Here is a 23,193-nt window from a genome sequence, read left to right on the forward strand (position 1 = left end):
GTGATGTGTGGTTGCTGGTGAGTATTTGCTTTAGGTTGGGGGGTTGTCTGTAAGCGAGGACAGGTCTGTCTCCCAAGATCTGTGAGAGTAAAGGATCATCTTTCAGGATAGGTTGTAGATCTCTGATGATGCGCTGGAGAGGTTTTAGTTGGGGGCTGAAGGTGACAGCTAGTGGTGTTCTGTTATTTTCTTTGTTGGGCCTGTCTTGTAGGAGGTGACTTCTGGGTACTCGTCTGGCTCTGTCAATCTGTTTTTTCACTTCAGCAGGTGGGTATTGTAGTTTTAAGAATGCTTGATAGAGATCTTGTAGGTGCTTGTCTCTATCTGAGGGATTGGAGCAAATGCGGTTATATCTTAGAGCTTGGCTGTAGACAATGGATCGTGTGGTGTGTCCTGGATGGAAGCTGGAGGCATGTAGGTAAGTGTAGCGGTCAGTAGGTTTCCGGTATACGGTGGTATTTATGTGACCATCGCTTATTAGCACAGTAGTTTCCAGGAAATGGACCGCTTGTGTGGATTGATCTAGGCTGAGGTTGATGGTGGGATGGAAATTATTGAAATCATGTTGGAATTCCTCAAGGGCTTCTTTTCCATGGGTCCAGATGATGAAGATGTCATCAATGTAGCGCAAGTAGAGTAGGGGCGTTAGGGGACGAGAGCTAAGGAAGCGTTGTTCTAAGTCAGCCATAAAAATGTTGGCATACTGTGGGGCCATGCGGGTACCCATAGCAGTGCCGCTGACTTGAAGGTATATATTGTCCCCAAATGTGAAATAGTTGTGGGTGAGGACAAAGTCACAGAGTTCAGCCACCAGGTTAGCTGTGACATTATCGGGGATACTGTTCCTGATAGCTTGTAGTCCATCTTTGTGTGGAATATTGGTGTAGAGGGCTTCTACGTCCATAGTGGCCAGGATGGTGTTTTCTGGAAGATCACCGATGGATTGTAGTTTCCTCAGGAAGTCAGTGGTGTCTCGAAGATAGCTAGGAGTGCTGGTAGCGTAGGGTCTGAGGAGAGAGTCCACATAACCAGACAAGCCTGATGTTAGGGTGCCAATGCCTGAGATGATGGGGCGTCCAGGATTTCCAGGTTTATGGATCTTGGGTAGCAAATAGAATGTCCCTGGTCGGGGTTCTAGGCATGTGTCTGTACAGATGTGTTCCTGTGCTTTGTCAGGGAGTTTTTTTAGCAGATGGTGTAGTTTCTTTAGGTAATCCTCAGTGGGATCAGAGGATAATGGCCTGTAGAATGTGGTGTTAGAGAGCTGTCTAGCAGCCTCTTGGTCATATTCCAATTTATTCATGATGACGACAGCACCTCCTTTGTCAACCTTTTTGATTATGATGTAAGGGTTGTTTCTGAGGCTGTAGATGGCGTTGTGTTCAGCATGGCTGAGGTTATGGGGCAAGTGATGTTGCTTTTCCATAATTTCAGCCTTTGCACGTTGACGGAAGCAATCTATGTAGAAATCCAGTCTGTTGTTTCGACCGTCCGGAGGAGTCCACGCAGAATCCTTTTATTTGTAGTGCTGGTAGGGGGGATTCTGTGGGTTAGTATGCTGTTCAGAGGTATGTTGGAAATATTCTTTGAGTCGGAGACGTCGAAAGTAGGATTCTAGGACACCGCAGAACTGTATCATGTTCGTGGGTCTGGAGGGACAAAAGGAGAGGCCCCGAGATAGGACAGACTCTTCTGCTGGGCTAAGAGTATAGCTGGACAGATTAACAATATTGCTGGGAGGGTTAAGGGAACTACTGTTGTGGCTCCTTGTGGCATGTAGCAGTTTAGATAGTTTAGTGTCCTTTTTCCTTTGTAGAGAGGCAAAGTTTGTCTTGTAAATGGCTTGTCTAGTTTTTGTAAAGTCTATCCATGAGGAAGTTTGTGTGGAAGGTTGGTTTCTTATGAGAGTATCCAGTTTTGAGAGCTCATTCTTAATCTTTCCCTGTTTGCTGTATAGGATGCTGATCAGGTGGTTTCGCAGTTTCTTTGAGAGTGTGTGACACAGTCTCTCAGCATAGTCTGTGTGATATGTAGATTGTAATGGATTTTTTACCTTTAGTCCTTTTGGTATGATGTCCATCTGCTTGCATTTGGAAAGGAAGATGATGTCTGTCTGTATCTGTACGAGCTTTTTCATGAAGTTGATGGATTTCCACTCCATACGGCTAAATGCAGTGCCTTGCATAATGACAGGTTTCAGAGTAGCAGCCGTGTTAGTCTGTATCCGCAAAAAGAACAGGAGTACTTCTGGCACCTTAGAGACTAACAAATTTATTAGAGCATAAGCTTTCGTGGGCTACAACCCACTTCTTCGGATGCATATAGAGTGAAACATATATTGAGGAGATATATATACACACATACAGAGAGCATGAACAGGTGGGAGTTGTCTTACCAACTCTGAGAGGCCAATTAAGTAAGAGGAAAAAAAAAAAACTTTTGAAGTGATAATCAAGATAGCTCAGTACAGACAGTTTGATAAGAAGCAAGTGTGAAAATACTTACAAGGGGAGATAGATTCAATGTTTGTAATGGCTCAGCCATTCCCAATCTTTATTTAATCCTGAGTTGATTGTGTCTAGTTTGCATATCAATTCCAGCTCAGCAGTCTCTCATCATCATAGGGCCTAATCACATCAGCCATACCATCAGGGGCTCGTTCACCTGCACATCTACCAATGTGATATATGCCATCATGTGCCAGCAATGCCCCTCTGCCATGTACATTGGCCAAACCGGACAGTCTCTACGCAAAAGAATTAATGGACACAAATCTGACATCAGGAATCATAATACTCAAAAACCAGTGGGAGAACACTTTAACCTGTCTGGCCATTCTATGACAGACCTGCGGGTGGCTATCTTAAAACAGAAAAACTTCAAAAACAGACTCCAATGAGAGACTGCTGAACTGAAATTGATATGCAAACTAGACACAATCAGCTCAGGATTAAATAAAGATTGGGAATGGCTGAGCCATTACAAACATTGAATCTATCTCCCCTTGTAAGTATTTTCACACTTGCTTCTTATCAAACTGTCTGTACTGAGCTATCTTGATTATCACTTCAAAAGTTTTTTTTTTTTCTTTTTTTTTTTCTCTTACTTAATTGGCCTCTCAGAGTTGGTAGGACAGAGACACATGTAGCCTTCTTCAGCTGAAAATGTGATTGCTAATGCTGATCTTGTACACAGGGCTTCTTGGGACATTGAGAAACTCATGGGCTTTCCCTTGGCAACGTCCTGGCTCTGCTCTATAGTTGACAGATTTCAAATAAGAGGATATTTGGGTAGGTCTGGAAGGAGATTTGCAACTACAGTTTTGAGCAGAGATTGGTCAGCATCTCAGATCAATGCTCTGCACCTCAATCTGACAAATGTACTTCTTAGCAAACTATTTATAAGCAAGAGAAAAATCATTTTATATTCTTAAGATTCATAGATTCATAGATTCTAGGACTAGAAGGGACCTCAAGAGGTCATCGAGTCCAGTCCCTTGCCCTCATGGCAGGACTAAATACTGTCTAGACCATCCCTGATAGACATTTATCTAACCTACTCTTAAATATTTCCAGAGATGGAGATTCCACAACCTCCCTAGGCAATTTATTCCAGTGTTTAACCACCCTGACAGTTAGGAACTTTTTCCTAATGTCCAACCTAAACCTCCCTTGCTGCGGTTTAAGCCCATTGTTTCTTGTTCTATCCTTAGAGGCTAAGATTAACAAGTTTTCTCCCTCCTCCTTATGACACCCTTTTAGATACCTGAAAACTGCTATCATGTCCCCTCTCAGTCTTCTCTTTTCCAAACTAAACAAACCCAATTCTTTCAGCCTTCCTTCATAGGTCATGTTTTCTAGACCTTTAATCATTCTTGTTGCTCTTCTCTGGACCCTCTCCAATTTCTCCACATCTTTCTTGAAATGTGGTGCCCAAAACTGGACACAATACTCCAGTTGAGGGCTAACCAGCACAGAGTAGACTGTGTAGTCATGTAGACATGACTTCTCGTGTCTTGCTCACAACACACCTGTTAATGCATCCCAGAATCATGTTTGCTTTTTTTGCAACAGCATCACACTGTTGACTCATATTTAGCTTGTGGTCCACTATAACCCCTAGATCCCTTTCTGTCGTACTCCTTCCTGTTGTTGTAAAGGGTCTAACTGCATGTGTAGATGGAGCTTTATTCATTATGGCCAATGCATTTCCACAAAATAGCCAATCTGCAGTATGACATTCCCAGTAGATCAGAGTACTATAGTACTACAGAGAAAAACATGTTTGTCCTTCAGCAAGACACCTGGTAGCCAAAAGGTCAGGGCATGAAGCACCTTCACCACCACAGATCAAGAAAGGATAAGAAGTTGACAGGGATGAAGGGGAATCTGACCCAATGGTAGAGGAGATGGAGAGTCCAGGTATGGAGCATCACTGCAGAGTTACCACTCTGATCTGTGGCTAGCCCAAACCTCACCTGGGTCACTTTCTCTCCAGCCATCTCACAGAGAATACATCTGCACTGCAATGAGAGCTGTGATTGCAGCTTGATTAGAATTCCTGAGCTGGCTTTGACCCAGCTAGCTCAAGTCACTAGAGCAGTGAACTTATGTTATCGTGGGTGGCAGCATGGGCTAGCTTCTCAAGTACATGCCCAGGGTCTGGGACAGGCTTGTGCAGCCTGTACTGCTGTGGCTACACTGCTACGGTTAATTGAACTAGCTAGCTCAAAGCTAGCTCAGCTACGTGCTGCAATCACAGCTCGGATTTCAGTGTAGATGTACCCAGAGAGAAGGATTTGACACTGCCCAGTACTTCAGAGGAAATTCTCTACTTTATGGGAGGGAGAGGCACCTCTGAGGCCTTTAGATCAAAGGGCTGTCAGAAAGGAGCTACTTGATGGGCAGTCTGGCAGCTCTGCAGGGGGGTGAGAGGGAACTCAGTGTGTAGGAAAGGTTTCAATGAAATGAGATATGAGCTTGGGTATTGAGTAAATTACTGAAATAAGTGCAATATGTTATTATTAATCCAGAGAGTGTTTGCAATGAAAGCCTTTACTGTTTGCATTTTGTGACTTCCCTCCCCCCATCAGTCCAATCCTGTCTTCCCTGACCAAGGAAATAGGGATCGGGTCCCATATCTGTATACTCATCAGCAGCAGAAGCAAAAAACAGAAGCAGCTAATGGGAGAGTTTTGTAGGGCGTAGCTGTGGACTCTGTGCTTGGAGGTAGCAGGACTTGATGAGTGGTGTGTTGGTCTGTAGGTTGTTTGTTTGAATGTTTATTTGTTTGCGCTCTTTATACAGGCTGAGTAGCTGGCCATGGACCTTGAGTAAGGAGCTAAGATAGGTCTGTTTGTTAGTGCCTTAGTAAAGGTCCCGAGTCTCTAACCTTTGAAGCTTTGACCAGTTCCACTGTTTGATGTCTCTGAGTGGCTAACCACTACCTGGTGCTGAAGGACAGAGCTGAGCAGAGCAGGAAAACTTGATATAAAAAGTCAGTTTCTAGACAAACTCGAGAGCCGCAAAGAGAGGCAGCTAACAGGAGAGTTTTGGAGGGACTTTAAAGAAGCTTTCCATCCAGATTCAGTTCTACATTTGATTTTGATATGAGTAGTGATGGAACATTGGTGGTGACCTGCAACATATGTGCCATGTTTTCTTTACTGCATGAAGCCAGAAGGGATTTCCTATACATGAAGTGCAAGCTAGTGGTTGTGCTGGAGGAGAAGATTCTTGAATTGGAGAGGCAAGCAGAGATGCTACTGAGGATCAGAGATGCCAAGGAATTCCTAGACACCAGGTTCAGGGACACCAGTACCCCAGGTTCAAGGCAGAAAAAAGCTGGGTGTTAAGGAACTGGGGAGAGAGAGGAAGTCAGAAAGGAGGCCTAGCAGTTTGTAACCACCAACGGCAAGGGTTCATGGTGGCATTCTATGTGACTGGAGATAGACAAGGAGGGGCAGGCTGTTGGTCCCAGAGAGAAGATATGGGGGGAATTTCACACTGCTGGAAATTTACAATCAATACCAGGTCCTCAGCTTGGAAACTGTGGGAGATACCATTCAAGATCCAATTGGTTCAAGGGAATGGAGAGATTACAGGACAAATATATAGATGGCAGCTTGACAAAATCTGTAAGAAAATCAAGATTGTGCTCAAAGACATCTCCAACCATCCAAGGAAGATAAACAAACCTTGTTGGGAATGCAATACTAGAAAGAAACAAAAGACCATTCTGCAAGGGGAAGGAGTACAACAGGATGTTGTGCTGACTTCCTGGAGCCAAGACTCAAGACAGCACTCTAAGATTAGATAGGCTTTTGAAGTCGATGGGAAAGGATCAATTGATGATGTTCATATCAGCACTAATGACACTGCATTGCAGGATATCTTGCACTAGAACATGACATCAGGGAACTCAGAAGCATGGTGAAAAAAAATGTTCAAGCAATCTTCTCTGAGATCCTTCCTATCCCAAAGAAAGACAGAAGGCAGAAGACTCTGGAAGTGAACCGCTGGCTAGGTCAGTGGAAAAGAGTAGAGCATTTTGGTTTTGTGGAACATTGGTCCATCTTCTATTGGGAGAGGAGGCTGTATAGTTTGAATGGGCTCCACCAATTGGAGACAGGTTGGCTAGAGTCGTCAGCAGGGCGTTAAACTAATAACGAAAGGGAAGAGTAAAAAGAGGGAAGATACGAACACTTAGCACAAAACTGAGATGTTGAGAACAAAATTAATCAAGTAACCATAGGGCAGAAGAGAAGAAATTATTTAATTGCTTTATACCAATGCTTATGACCAGGGTAACAAACAAGAGGAATTGGAATAGGTCATTTATAGCATAAATTTGATCTAGTTGATATTACAGAAAACTGGTGGAATGATTCCCATGACTAGAATGTTAAAAGCAATAATTATAGCCTATTTAGGAAGTATCAAGTGGTCAGAAGGGGAGGGGAAGCAGCACTCTTTGTCAAAAATGGCAGTACCTATTTCCGAGTCACTGATAACTCAGAAGAAAATGATCTCGAATACTTATGGATGAATATCCTAACAGATAAAGCACAAGATGGAGTATTAGTTGGTGTCGGTTACAGACCACTAACTTACACTAGAGAGCTGGATGACTGGCTCCTTACACTTCTGTCTATAATGGCGGAGGGGGGGACTCTCTGATCATGGGGGATTTCAATCTGAGTGACATATGCTAGAGGTCTCATGCTGCTAGTACTAAAAAATCCGTGGAATTTCTAAATATTATAAATGACAATTTCCAAACTTGAGAAGTGTTGCATCTAACTTGGGAAAATTCTATAGTAGACTTCATCCAGAACTAAAAATGTATGTGTCATGATCACATTTATAATGTGCAAAGAGAATAAAGTCCATACCAGTGATATATATACTTGGGTTTTAAAAGAGCCAATTTCACAAAGCTGAAAACAATTATGAGTCAAATCAGCTGGGGAGGAGAATTTAATCAGAAAATGTGAATGATAATTAGAAATTGTTTCAGAACACTTTACTAAATGCTCAAAAAGCCATACTCCCACTACTGAGGGAGAAGGCTGTATTGATTAAAAAATTGACCTGATTTAGGGGGGTAAGTGAAGGCAACTATAAATACAAAAATGTAATATATCACAAATGGAAGAAAGGGGAAGCTGATAGTAATGCATATAAACAAAGAGCTAGGATTTGTAGAAAAATGATAAGGGAAGCAAAAGGACACAAGGAGAACTGTATGGTCAGCAGAGTTAAGGGCAATAAGGAGGATTTTTTAAAAAATAGATTAGGAACAAAAAGAATCCAAATAATATTATTGGTCCATTACTGGATGGAAATAGAAAACTTATCAATAATACAGAAAAAAAGCGTGTGTGTTCAATAAATGTTTGTGTTCTGTATTTGGGGGAAAAAAGCCAGATGATATAGTCATTTCATCTGATAACATGCTTTCCATTCCACTAGTATATCAGGAGGATGTTAAACAGTTAGACATTTTTAAAACAGCTGGTCCAGATAACTTGCTTCCAAGAGTTTTAAAAGCCCAGTCTGGGGAGCTCACTGGACTGTTAATATTGATTTTCAATAAGTCTTGGAACACCAGGGTAGTTTCAGAAGACTGGAAGAAAGCTAATATTTTGCCAACATTTAAAAAGGGTAAATGGGAGGACCCGGGTAATTATAGTCTTTTCAATCTGAAATCAATCCGGAACTGATATTAAAGGAGGGTAATATAATTAATGGCCATCAACATGAGTTTATGGAAAATAGATCTGTGAAACTAACCTGACAGTTTGCTTGTTTGTTTCTTTTTGATCAGATTCCAAGTTTGGTTGATAAAGGTAATAGTGTTGATGTAATATACTTAGACTTCTGTAAAGCACTTGAATTGGTGCTGCATGGCATTTTGAATAAAAATTAGAACAATATAAAATTAACATGATACATAAAATAGATTAAAAGTTGGCTTACTGATAGGTCTCAAAACGTAATTGTAAATGGGGAAACATCAAATAGATGACTTGATTACAGTCTGTAAGTCCCTACGGGGGAACAAATATTTTAATAATGGGCTCTTCAATCTAGCGGAGAAAGGTATAACATGATCCAAAGGCTGGAAGTTGAAACTAGACAAATTCAGACTGGAAATGAGGCATAATTTTTTAATACTGGGAGTAATAAACCATTAGAACAATGTACCAAGGGTCATAGTGGATTCTCTATCAATGGTAATATTGTTTGCATGGTTTTTTTCCTAAAAGATATAATCTAGAAATTAAATTGAGGAAGTTCTCTGGCCTGTGTTATACAGAAGATCAGATTATATGATCACAATATTCCCTTCTGCCCTTGGAATCTGTGAACTATAACCTCTCTTTTCAAGCTAAACTAGTCAAACATCCACTATAATTTGTAGTAGGACATCAACTTGACCTCATTTAATTACAAAGTCTAGGTTCCCCTCTGCCCCTCAGATAATCATTTAGGGCTAGGTGGCAGATTTACACACAGCCCCTGAATAAGGGGAGGTGTATAAACTGCATCACCCTAGGAATAGCTTCAGGGGGCGATGTAGCCCAGAGACTCCTCAACATCACAATTTTTTTCCCTGCTCCCTCCTTAATCTTATGTGGTAGGAATTACTGCTGACCAGCAGCAAATTACTTTCTTTCCCATTGCACCATGCTGACTCAGCTATTCTGGTCAACAAATGGGGGCGGAGGGTGTGAAGAGAAGATGCCATCCATTCCCCTCTCATTTCCCTCCTTACTAATTCTCTATCCATCTGCTCCAGGGAAGGAGTAAACAAGTGCCTAGCCTCTGGACTTCAGCTCTGGTTCGCCCACACAAGTACAACATGGAGGTTCTTGTTTCCTTTCACAGGTACGTTACCTGAATCTGAAACTAGCCTTCTACATGGTTAGTGCTACAATCCCTACAAGTTTTTCAAAGTTTTAGGAGTCCCTGCTTATGAAAACTCCACTGTCAATGAAAATCCCTTCCCTTCCCTCACATCCCATCCGAACGCTGACATTCACTAATCACTGACCTAGACAACAAATAATTTCAGTGGAATTAGAAACTGCTGAAGACATGAGAGCAAACTAAATGCCATGGTATATGAAAGGCTGAACATATAAGAACTCAGGAGAGCCTCAAACTGCAAATGACACACAGCAGAGAAAATCCCAGCTCCTATTGCGAAGTAGTAATGAAAATCAACTCTAACCATAAACCCCCTAAAGCAGGAGCCACAGTAGATATAATTGAGTACCATACCTCCCACTCATTTCCCCCCTTTAAATTTAACGTGTTTTGCTAGAAAACAGTAACAGCACCATGATGGGTTCAAAATGAAAGTACTATGTTATAGTGATATGTACCTATAATAATATCCAGTATAAAATGCTGCAGTTATGTTGCACTGTGATTAGCTTGGGTAATGGTAAGGCATTCTCCTACTAGCAATAAAAGTTAGGGCTGTAGTGAACAGTTGTTTATTTGCCTTCTAATTTTACCATAGAATCATGGAAAACAGAGGTGGAAAAGCCCTATTAGGTTATCTAGTCCATGTCACTGCCAGTGAAGAACTGATCATTACAGTACATTTTCTAGTGTTGATGAGTCTTTTACCTATTCCTGTCGGAGCGTTCTCTACTTTGTAAGAGACATCTGTGTGAAAAGGATTTTTTTCCTGGTTTTCAAATGATATTTCTCCATTCTTAATTCCATCCCTTTACTTCTAGTCATAACCCTTTATGCCATCATAAATAATAAATAATTCATCTTTTTTTTTATGTTTACATCCAGGGGACATGCAGAGCCACGATTTGTGTTAAGCAGCACCAACATTTAACTGGAAGTTTCTGCAGAATTTAAGCTTCCTTTTTTAAAAAAAGTTTCTTGCCACACAATTTTCCAAATGTGAACCAATGCAGTATTGTCTGGTTTAGTCAAGAAGGCCAGAAAGAAACAAGAGCTCAGAGAGCTGTGAATTATCCCATTTGTCTTAAAGGAGTATTATAGTCAGATTCTCTGCCATGTAAGGGCTGTGTTTGGCTGCCCAGGGCCCAGAACTCAACCTTAAAGTGGGCTTAGCCTGCCACTAGAAGATTCACTCTATGTATGGGAATCCTTGGATGGCACAGAGCCACCAAAACAGCTCCTAAGCCATCACTTCTCCTGGCTGCTGGTGCAGAGCAGAGCCAGAGAAAATGGGGCATGGCCATGTATCTCTGAGTCCTGGTGATCCTCAGCTGCCATAAAAACCCCTAAGGGCCATTGGTACCTGGGATAAATTAGATCAGCAATGCTGTTCTAATTTATCTTTATGCTGGAGGCAGGCCTGACACTTATCCGGCTTAGTTTTGGAGGCAGGTGCAAAGAGTATTCCCCAACTTGCACCTAGCACTTCTCAGTGGGACCCACAGATCAGCGTAACGATAACATTTTAAACAGCACCTTCAACTCTTTTCAACCCTGATTGTTTTAGCAAAATCCTCAGCTACTCTGCAACAGTGAGCACAGTTTGGAATAGGGGGAACAGCTTATGTATTATACCACCAGTTCTTCTATTCTGACCTCTAAGCTACAGAGTTCAAATATTTGTGGGTTTTTCCCATGTTCCGCACTTATTTGTCAGGAAAATTAGACTATAATCTTGCTTCATACTTCAGTTCCCTTTCTCTGACCAATTCAGCAATATATTTCTGGCAAGACGGTGCCCCAAGATGGACACAATATTCTAGGTGCGGGTAGAGCAAACAATAATGAGACAAAATCATACCTAGCCTTGTATCTGTGTGTGTGCCCACCCCTGGGGAGGATGTAGGGAGCATTGTCAGTGTTTTAAGCCCTTGCACTGGATGCAAGGCAGCCCAAGAAGGAAAAGGAGGCATGAGAAAGAGAGCCATGGCCCTACCCTTTTACACCCTGGCCAGAGGAGCTGTTCCCCTGTATGGAGAATGCAAGGCATATCCTTTAACAGAGTGGTGTTGTGGACATACTCTCCCTGACCACTTTTGGTGCAATTGTAAGACCTGGGACCTCTGGAGCTTAGTGCATGAGCCTCTACCACATGAGCTAAAAGCCAGCTGTCTGTTAGCTAAGGCTGTAGAGCAGATTCATTTACCTCTCTCTCTCTCTAAGTGGTCTCAGTGCCACTAGATGGGATACACCACCACACCCAGAAGGTGTGTGGGTTACACAATGCCTCCAGGAGTTTCTCCTTGGGTAATGTACCTCTGCACTAGCCCAGTGTAACCTGTGCTTCTGCATTATCTCTTATATGGCTGTAGAGTGACCTAATGGCTAGAGCACTCGACCCAATTTCTATTCCCAGCTCTGCCACAGACCTGCTGAGACCAGTCACTGCACTTATGTGCCTCAGTTTCCCTATCTGTAAAATGGAAATAATGGTATGACCTCCTCTGTAAAGCGCTTTGAGATCTATAGAAGGAAGGTGCTATCTAAAAGCTAAGTATTATTATTACCATCAGTTAATTTCACTCTCTGGTTATCTACTCCTCCAGCTGAGTAAGATATTATATATCACACCAGCCACAAACAGGAAGCAATTGGCAGAGATGGAAATAGGCTCCCAGTTCCCTGATTTAAGCACATCTACCCTCTCAAGAACATTAGTTAACTGTGAAATGTTTGCTCTATCTGCACTTTTCTGTGATTTTTTTTTTTTTAAATAAAAATGATCAGGGTTTTTAAAAAAGAAGCAGAAGTAAGAGGGTACTGTCTGGTTTTGCTTTACATGAGAGATTTCAAGGCTACACTTCTGAAAAAAGGTGCCATTTCTCAAATACGACTCTGCTTACGGAGGGAAAATACAGCTTTTTTAGGCACTTTTATATGTTTCATACCTGAGACAGTACCAGATGGTGCCATGTAGTCTCAGGTTAATCATTATGTGAGAGACCTGGGCTGGGAGCCAGACCCACTTCCCCCTCGACTGTGAGAACAAGCAATGCTGAACCTTACATAAGATTCACAAGCAGAGCCCTTGCATTTTAAGCAGACATCTGTTATGGCATTTCCTATTTATCTGTTATCAGGGTTCGGGCTGATCTGGTACATGGCAGTATGCCATGTCAGTCTTCTCTGGTGGACCTATCAATGTCTGCAGAATTTAAACTTTCATGAAAAAAACGTTTCTAGCCCTTCTGGCTGTGATGTCAGTGCTCTGAACATGTACTGAAGCAGGGCTGAGTGCAAAAAGATTTAAAAAATATCTCTGAGAGCCAACCTTCCCTTTCCCACTCCACAGGAATGGGACAGCCTTAAACACAGTACTATGGTTCCATCGTGCAAGTGGCATGTTACATAGGGACTTTACACAGAACAGTTTAGTGGTGTGGCAGGAACAGTGCAGAGGGGTGTTTTCACAGGGTGGCTAACCCCTGAGAGTGTGATTACACAGCAGCTGAGAGTGAGCATCCCAGGCCGGGTAGACAGACTCATGTTAGCAGGCCTCGAGCTATCGTGCTAAAAATAGCAGTGTGGATATTGAGGCATGGGCTGCAGCTCAGGCTCTCATATCCACCCAAACCCCTAGACTCGAGAGCCCAAACTGTAACCAGTGGGATAAGGAGCCTGTAGAGCAGGGATCAGCATGCGGCCCGTCAGGGAAATCTGCTGGCGGGCCGGGACGGTTTGTTTACCTGCCGCGTCGGCAGGTTCGGCCGATCGCGGCTCCCACTGGCCGCGGTTTGCTGTCCCAGGCCAATGGGGGCTGCGGGAAGCGGCGCGGGCCGAGGGATGTGCTGGCTGCTGCTTCTCACAGCCCCCATTGGCCTGGAATGGCGAACCGTGGTCAGTGGGAGCCGCAATCGGCCAAGCCTGCGGACGCTGCAGGAAACAAACTGACCCAGCCCGCCAGCGGATTTCCCTAATGGGCCATGTGCCAAAGGTTGCCGATCCCTGCTGTAGAGAAAGCAAAGAAGGCCAAACTCCAGGCAATAACTCCTGGGAGAGCAGGAAGACAAACCTTCAAGGAAGAGTGTTTGAATTCAGAAGGGAAGACAGATCCTCAGGGAGTAAGGATTGGGCCCAGGTTGAAACTGGGTTGAAGACTGTGGATTTGAGTTCTATTTTGAAAGGCTCTATGGCAGATTTAATGACTTAGACACCAGAAGGGAAATGGTTTGAATACCTGGACTGTGTGGACTTCTTAAGGGGGCCCAAGCATAAGGGAAAACTGAGGCAGGATACTGCAGAGCCACCATTGACCAGCAGGGGTCACCAGTACCACCTCTTTTACCACCCTTATATGTAAACAAACAAATAAGTAGCCTGACTCCTGTCTGTTATGGGGAGTTGTGGGGAGGATGGGGGAGAGGGGGGAGATGAACCTCTATAATTTAGGAACAGTGTCTTTTCCCAAGTAATCACAGTCAGTGAACGCTGAGGCTACGTGGCTATTTAGTGAGAATCAGATAATTTACCTTTAGAACTTTAAAGCTGAATAAAGCCATCAAGCAGAATACAGAGCATAGGTGAAACACAATCACTGCTCTTAGGCTTGGAGCTCTTGGTTTTTCTGTGGTAACAGGTCTTCCGAGGACAATTTTGTTTTCGAAAGGCACATCAGCAATTGTTTTCTTTTCAATAGTCAGGAAGAGAATCTTATTTTGCCTTGAGGCAAGAGTAGGTTAAAGATAATGAGTTTGTACGGAAGTTAATGGAACTACTCACTTGAGTATGGGTTGAAGGATCAGGCTCAATGTGGTAACAGCTCAGTGTTAATGAGCTAGTTTTGGTTCTTCCATGTGTGTGTCATCTAATAAAATTGTCAAATACTTCCTAAAGCATTCAGCTGTGGCTTACAGGCACAGCCCCACCACGGGGATGATGGAACTGTACTGTCCCTAGGAAGAGCTGTGGGAGGAATTCTCCCTAGAGAATGCGAGCAAGATGCTCATTCCAGCAGTGCAAGAAATTCCCCACTTCCTCCATGCCCCTTTTGGGATGCCTTGTGCTCTCAGGTATATGCAGAAGGAACATGCTCTGTGCTCTCTGGAACATAGCGGATGTTCTAACCAGCTGCTCCCCCCCCCCCCACCTTTGTACCCACAGTGTAGCAGGATACAGTCTGGCCCAATGAAGTTTAAGTATTCATATTAAATTCACTAGCAGTCTTTTCTTATGTCCTCTCAGTTCTGAATATTTGACTGTTATGTAGCAATGCTGAGAAAGCATTACAGGTGTGCTGGATAACAACTGCTTGACAGATTTTATGGCACGTTTTATTTATTCACTGTCTTCTGCATTATAGAACCTTTAACAAAAGTACCTAAGTGCTGAACAGTAATTAATAAAAATATAATGAGCAAATGATAGAGATTTAAAATTACTGAGATTCACAAGACAACTGTATACATTATGTTAATTATATTATATTTATTTTAAATTAGAGGCACCAATCAGAATTGAGACACCCCCCCCCCCCCCATTATGTTAAGTAATAGACTCAAGGAGCTCACTTTATTTAGCTTAACAAGGAGAAAGTTAAGGGGTGACTTGATTACAGTCTGTAAGTACCTACAGGGGTAACAAATCTTTGATAATTGGCTCTTCAATCTAGCAGAGACAGGATTAACATGATCCAATGGCTGGAAGTTGAAGATAGACAAATTCAGACAGGAAATAAGGTGTACATTTTTAAAAGTGAGGACAATTAACCACTGGAACCATTTATCAAGTGTCATGGTGGATTCTCCATCACTGGCAATTTTAAAATCAGGATTGGATGTTTTTCCTAAAAGATATGCTCTAGGAATTATTTTAAGGAAGATCTATGGCCTACACTGACACCCCGCAGCAGGGTCTCCATTCAGGTTCAGGCTTGACCCTGCCCCTCCTCCTGCAGGGACCCTAAGTCTCCTTTGGCTGGAGAATCTCCCCTCTCTCGCACTCACACAGTGCATGAGACACTGTTGCCTGGCGTCAAGTTCTCAGCAGACTCTTCTGCGCTCCACTGTAGTGAAACAAACTCCCCATGTGCCAAGTCACAACACCATTTGTGACCCAGCCATTCCTCCATCTGGATGGAAGGGCAGCCAGACCATATTTGATTGGCACTTCAACCCTGTGCACCGTGTTGCTATGCTACTCACTGAAACTTGGCCCAATCACCCCTACATCTGTATGAATGTGTAAACAGGTCAAACTTCAGTGGCACTGTAACCATGTAGCCGGAGCAACGTTCTGGACCACTCCGGCAGCAGCCACACACTGATTTAGTATGGGACCTCTGCTTAAAAGTGGTGAGGCCATGTCCCCCCCTCTACCCCAACCAGTTCTGTGGCCTATGGAACCTAAAGCAAGTGCAAAAACTGTGGGAGGAGAGAGGGCATTTGCCCCTCTACATTCCTCCCCCTCTAGCTACCTCTAACTGATACCCCTGATGTGCGATATGGGAGGTCCAGACTAGATTATCACAATGGTTCCTTCTGGCTTTGGAATCTATGAATCTAAAATGCTGTACAAACACAGAAAAAAGACAGTCCTTGCTCTGAAACACTTATAATCTAACTAGTGATTACAAGAAACATGATTTATTTTCCTTGATACTGGGGCTCCTGGGGCCTGATCCAACTCCCATCAAACTCAATGGGAAGACCCGCACTGATGTTAATGGGAGTTGAAACAGGCCTCCACAGTGGATCAATCAGTTTTGTGAATTATAAGGCAAACAAATAAGCATGGTGGGGAAAAGCAAAGAAACAATAAGGCTTGTGCATCGCAAAGTGTACTTTGCTCATTTATTTTGACATGGTTAGAGATAATTCATGAAACTTTATAGTTAACGCTAATTAATGTAGTGTTAAAGTAATAGAGGCTTGATAAGGTGAGTCCTCATTATAGTACTGTGCAATAAATTAGTTGATTTAATGAGAGGAGGAGCCCTCCATTTAATTTATTTATTTATATTTGTGAAATTTATGATGTTTGCAGATTAGCAAAGTGAGAATTTTCTAATGTATTATATCTGATTTGTACAACATGAGATTTAAATTCTTTGGCTAACCACGTAGCCTGCCATTGGCCACTGTCAGAGGACAGGATACTGGGCATGATGGATCTTTGGTCTGACCCAGTATGGCCGTTCTTATGTTCAGTACCGGGCAAATTGGTTGAAACTATCGTAAAGAACAAAATTGTCAGACACATAGATGAACATAATTTGTTGGAAAATAGTCAACATGGTTTTTGTCTTTGCCTTTGTTCTGACCCAGTATGGCTGTTCTTATGTTCTTATGTAGGGATTATTTGATTCTCATAGAAAACAATTTCTGTAATTAGTTACTCTCACATCCAGCATCCACAAACAATTACTTAAAAATTCACTAAGGCATTTTTACATAGCACAAGGGTCTGATTCTAAGCTAATTGAAGTCAATGGGAGTCTTCAAATTTGTTTCAGTGTCTTTGGATCAGGCTCCAAATGCATTTGTACTAAGCAGTCAGTACTCACATGGGAGATAATGTGTTAACAGGAAAGGCATCTGTTCATAAGCAGATCTGTAATCTTGACTGTAAGCTTCTAAGAAGTGGGAAAACTGCAAAAGCAAATGATCCAGACACGTTCTTGAATGAATCCTGCTGTCATTAAGATCGGCTTCTGCATGGATACTTCAGTAGTACAGTCACAAATATTCTTGCAGATCACTTCATCTTCTAGGTTACGTAGTAAAAGAAGGCAGAATTTACACTGTCACAGGATACAAAGATTTCATACCTGACGATGAAAAGATAGCCATCATCCATCTAGACTTCTGAGGGGAACTTAAAAAAAACCAAACCCAAAGTACTAAGTAATCTGATGCAGTAGCAGCTGTTATTATGCACATCCAAATACTACAATTATTAATCAGCTATATCTGCACATAATCATAGGCTTCTCAGTCAGTATTACCCCCAAAGAGAGATCACTGATCTACATACTGTACATACAAATAAGTTAATTTAACATAGTAATACAGTCCATACCTTACAAATTTGGGGCCCAATCCTGTACATCCTAACAGCCCCAGTGAAGTCAAGACCATAATTGATTTAAATGAGTTTTGGATCAGGCCCTTTGTGCATACAATTTTCATTGACTTCACTAGGGTTTCTGGAATCAGCCCAGAAAATGAATAAAATAAACATTTTCATCTGACCCCGAGCAAGCTGTCCCAGAACAGAGCACATTTGGTGAAAGACCCCTTCACAACTCATCAGAAAAGTCAGCCAATGACACTTCTATGAGCAACTTCAAAAGATCCAGTATTCAAGTATTTCAGCGTTTCTGAGAGGGTATGTGATCCTGAGAAAACATATGTCTGGGACAGATTGTAAGCTCTGCAGGGAACGGAGGGACCTTGTCTTTTAAAATCAAAACCTCATCTCTAAATATGCACACAATTTGGGAGGGCCGTAGGATCAAACTGTGCATCTGGATCTTCTGGTTTAGGGTCCATCCCTCGTTTATACCAGATCTGTGTAAAAATCTGGCACACTACTACTACTACTATTACTACTAAAGAAGATTTCCATAATGTAAGACACAAGTGGCTGCAACTATTTAAGGACTAGGATTTGTATTCATATATTGTGTTCTTTAGTAAGCTCTTCAGGATGGGACTCTTTTATTGCATATCTGTACAAAGTACAATACAAAGGGGCTCTGATCTTTAAGCTCTACTATAATATAGAGAAACAATAGTAATAAATCTCTTTTCAGCTGAGCATCAATTAATACACTACCCCACTGTGGGGGCAGATGGGTGAAGTCATGGATCCAGTTCCTAAAACCCACTGCATGCTAAGATGTAAGGAAGCTGCACAGAACAGCACAAGACAGCGTGAATAGAAAGCAAACAACCCACTCACGCGCCCACCTCCAACATAGTATCCCCAGACATCTCCTTTTTAATGAGATGGAACTGCACTGGCTTTGTTTGAGCAAGACATTTTCCTTATTGTATAACTTCTGCTATTTATTATTTTTGGCATATTTTTGGTGAACAGACTTAGAGATGTCCAGATATTTCTGGAATTCACTGACCGATTGTTCTAGTGCAATGTTCACCACTAAAATTGTCATTATCATTATGGACTGCGGTCTTTGAAGTTACAGCAATATTTGGTTATTCTTAAACTTATGATGGGAAATGGCATTTCTTATTTTAAACTTAGGAAATACCACACATAACCTGAAAATTTCAATTATTATTACATAATAAATGTTAATTTTTTTTTAGTGACAACTACTCACAGGTACACAAGGTCAAAATACCACATGTTCCAAGGCATTATTTAAGAAATAAAGATCCTGATAAACTTTGTATAAAAATAGACTTTTCTCCAAGCCCTCATGAGCCCTTAAAGCCCTGGGCCTGTTTCTCTAGCTTCTATTCTAGAATACAAATAGTGACAAACACTGCACGTAGCAGATGTCTGACCTTTCTGCTTCCAGTGGCTCATAAGTTATAACTGACCAGCTGTCAGTTAGACATGGGCAGTGGAAAAGGTGTCCCAGTCTGCTCTCCGCAGTCACTAGTTACCATAGTAAAATGTGCATGCAAGAGCTGAGAGATTTTCATTTCTGAAACTTGTAGTTCATTTTCAAATCTGTAGTTCAGAGAGATGTTGAGCACTGGCAGTGCACTGTTGCAGGCAAGTGAACTTGCCTATTTATTTACCAAAATACCTTTCCTCCACTGTCACATACAAATAGAAAGGGACAAGCCTGACAAAGCTGGCTGTACAGCTTTGAACAGCCAGTGACCAAGTGGTTGTTACTTGTCTATTCATAGTGGAATAGGAAACGTCTCCTGAGAGGCAAACACAAATTCAATTTCAACTCTATATTTACCCTGAAAACAGACCTTTTATTACCCTTCAATGACCACCAGGTAAACATTAACCCATGAGCAGACCACATTTACTATAGTTAGCCTTTTCATTTCTAGCTCTGAACAAGAAAGTCATTGCTTAGGCCTATGTCTACATACAATTTTTGTACTGCTATAATTATTTCAGTTAGCGGTGTGATTTTTTACCAAAATAGTCGTACCAATACAACTCCTACTGTGAATGCAGTATCTCTCTATGAAGGTGCCTTATACCAGTATAATGTATTACCCTTCCGATACAGGAATAGATAAATTGGTATGAAGCGTTTTTATACTGGAATAACTGTATACACCCTAGGAGGGAGTTGTACCACTTCAACCACATAAATATAGTTAAAGCAGTGCAACTTTTGGGTGTAGACTAGCACTAACTCTGTGTTTTGGTATCCACATTAATACTATTATATTCAAGTCTCAGTGACTCTATTATAAGCTCATTCTCACTTATATTTCAATGGTTTTCCCACTTTGAATAATTTTGTTTTTGATAATTTAGCATCATATATAAAACAAGAGGAGCGAACTATCACAACACTGATTCAGCCTGTTTGGCAGAGATTTACATTACAATCCCCAAACCCACCAATGCGCCCAAACTGAATCACTGACATTTCAAATTACAACACAAACAAAAAATCAATATGTGTGAACTGCTGGCTGATGAAGACTCTCTGACAACTTTACTCCTTGGCACAATGGAACTCTGCAGTAAGGGTAAAAGCTCATCTGTGTGGGAGTCAGCACTCTCTTGGGGGCCAAGTCTGAGACCGTGGAATGAAATCCCACAGGAACTAAGGGACAATCATGAACCTTGCCACCTTCTGTTCCAAGTGCAAGGTGCATTTCTTTCACCTGCCTTCTCTAATATAAATATATAGCAACAGGTATATTTAGAAACCCTGTGGGTTCGGGGACAGAATAGGCCCACTGCTCCTCCTGCATGTCGTAAAAGGAGACTAAAAGGGAGCTGCCTGGAGAGGGATGGGCTCTGCCAGGTTAGAAATTTGCCCAAGACACACCATATGATGAGCAAGTCAACCATGTCCTTACTGGATTGGTCGTATCCCGGGTTAATAGTGACCGCACCAACCATCTCCCACCAGGTGGGTGCAACAAGTATACTACTGGTGTAACCCCAACAAAGAGGATCCGTGGAAGAGATAACATCACCATAGTCACATGGAATGTAAGGACATTGAGACAAATAGGGAGGTTGAAAGAATTCACGTACAAAATGCAACAATACACCTGGCATCTCCTAAGAATCTCTGAGGTCAAATGGAAGAACTTTGGAGAGGTACTAACAGAAGACGGCCATGTACTCTATTACAGTAGGAAGGACAAACATGTCAATGGTGTAGGATTTCTTGTGCATAAAGATATCAAGAATTCAGTATTAGGATGCCATCTAATATCCAAAAGGCTTATTTCCATCAGTCTAAAGGCAGTACCATTCAGTATCACAGTGGTACAAGTCTACACCCCTACAAGACTATGATGATGAGCAAATTGAAGATTTTTACAATCAGCTCCAAGACATCATCAATAATGTTCACAAGAAAGGTATCCTGATTGTACAGGGAGATTGGAATGCTAAAGTGGGTACTGATGCACAGGCAGGTTGGCGAGATTATTGTGACCCTTTCTGTAATGTGGTAACCAATGAGAGAGGACTGAGACTTTTGGAGTTTGCCAGCTATAACAATCTTTCAAACACATTAGGAGCACATAAAGCACCCAGACGATCAATGTGGCATGCACCTGATGGTTTACATCACAGTCAGATCAACTAAATCATGGTGCAAATCTGATTTCATTCTGGAATCAACAGAGCTAAAACAAGGAGCTTCCCACTGCTGATATTGGAAGTGATCATGACCATGTGATGCTAAACTTCTGGCTGTGGCTAAGGAAAATCATCAGGCCAAAATTCACCAGAATCAAGTTTGACTTAGAAAGACTTAGAGACCAAAGCATTGCAGAGTCATTCCAAGCAATGATCAGCGGAAAATATGCTCCGCTGCTTGCTCTAGAGGAAGACGTAAAAACAATGACCAACAGTTTCAATGCTGTAATGAATGAGGCAGCAATGGATGTTCTTGGGAAACACCGTAAGAAGATAAAACCTTGGGTCACAAATGAAATACTACAAATGTGTGACATTAGAAGGGAACTCAAGAGAGAAAAGAACAGCACTGAGGGAGCTGATAAATACAGAGCAATTGGCAGAAAGATCAAGAAAGGAATGAAGGTAGCCAAGGAGATATGAATAAAAAACAATGCTCTAAAATTGAAGAGCATATCAACAATAAAAATAGCAAATGAGCCTTCCAGGTTGTAAAAGATCTGATGAAGAAAAGATGGACCAAAGCTAATGCAATTCAAGACAAAGAAGGGAACAGTCTTACGGAAGAAAAAGATATCATCAATAGGTGGACAAATTACTGCTCTGACCTATACAACCACCAGTCAAATGGAGATCCTAGTGTCCTAGATAGCCCAGATTCAACAGAGAAGGATGACTTTCCAATACTGCATGAAGAAGTGGAGACAGCTGTGAAATCACTCAAGAATGCAAAGGCTACAGGTATTGACAACATCCCAGCCAAACTGATGAAATTCAGAGGAGAAATAGTAATAGATGTACTCACCAAGATCTGCAACAAGATCTGGAAGACCAGTGAGTGGCCCTCCACATGGACACAGTCACTAATCATCACTCTGCTGAAAAAAGGCAACCTCCAATAGTGTCAAAATTACCGGACCATAAGCTTAATTAACCATCCGAGCAAAGTGATGTTGAGAGTCATATTGAAAAGATTGAAGCCACAAACGGAGAATATCATTGCTGAAGAACAGGGTGGCTTTCAGGGTGGAAGAAGTACCACAGAACAGATTTTCAATCTTCATGTTTTATGTGAGAAGTACTTGCAGCACCAGCAGGACATCTACCACATCTTTGTTGACTTCAAGAAGGCGTTTGACAGAGTATGGCACGGGACCTCAGGAGGTCATATAGCTCTCTTGGAAACCATGAAGAAGTATAATGTTGCTTGTAAGCTTAATCTTACCATTAAACAACTGTATGCCAAGCCCAGCAGTGCAGTTCTCATCAATGGCATAATAGGAGAGTGGTTTCAAAACCACTGTTGGAGTCCGGCAAGGCTGCCTTCTTTTGCCCACGCTGTTCAACATCTACTTGGAGCACATAATGACTGATGCCCTAGAAGATCACATATGCACAGTCAGCATTGGAGGGGTGAACAATCTCAAATCTTCAGTTCGCTGATGACATTAATGGCCTGGCAGGTAACGAAGATGAAATTGCCAACTTTGTGAAACGATTGGATGAAACCTCCGCAAAATATGGCATGGAAATCAGTGCAGAGAAAACCAAGCTGATGACAAACAAATGTGACGGGATCAGCTCACATATCACTGTCAGTGGACAAGAACTGGAGACAGTGAAACAGTTCAAGTATTTGGGGGCAATCATCACTGATGAAGGATCAAAGGCAGTTATTCTGGCGAGAACTGCACAAACAACAGCAACAGTGGCAAAGCTAAAGCCATTTTGGAGGAACAAGAACATCTCCCTGGAATCCAAACTGAAACTGCTGCATGCATCGGTTATCTCCATTTTTCTGTATGCGTGTGAGACATGGACCCTTACGGCAGAACTTGAACAGAAAATACAGGTAGTAGAGATGAGATACTTCCGTAAAATCCTGGGCATCTTCTACTTTGACCACATCACTAATGAAGAGGTTCGC

Source organism: Emys orbicularis, chromosome 1, assembly GCF_028017835.1.
Source record: "Emys orbicularis isolate rEmyOrb1 chromosome 1, rEmyOrb1.hap1, whole genome shotgun sequence".
NCBI classification, from domain to species: Eukaryota; Metazoa; Chordata; order Testudines; family Emydidae; genus Emys; species Emys orbicularis.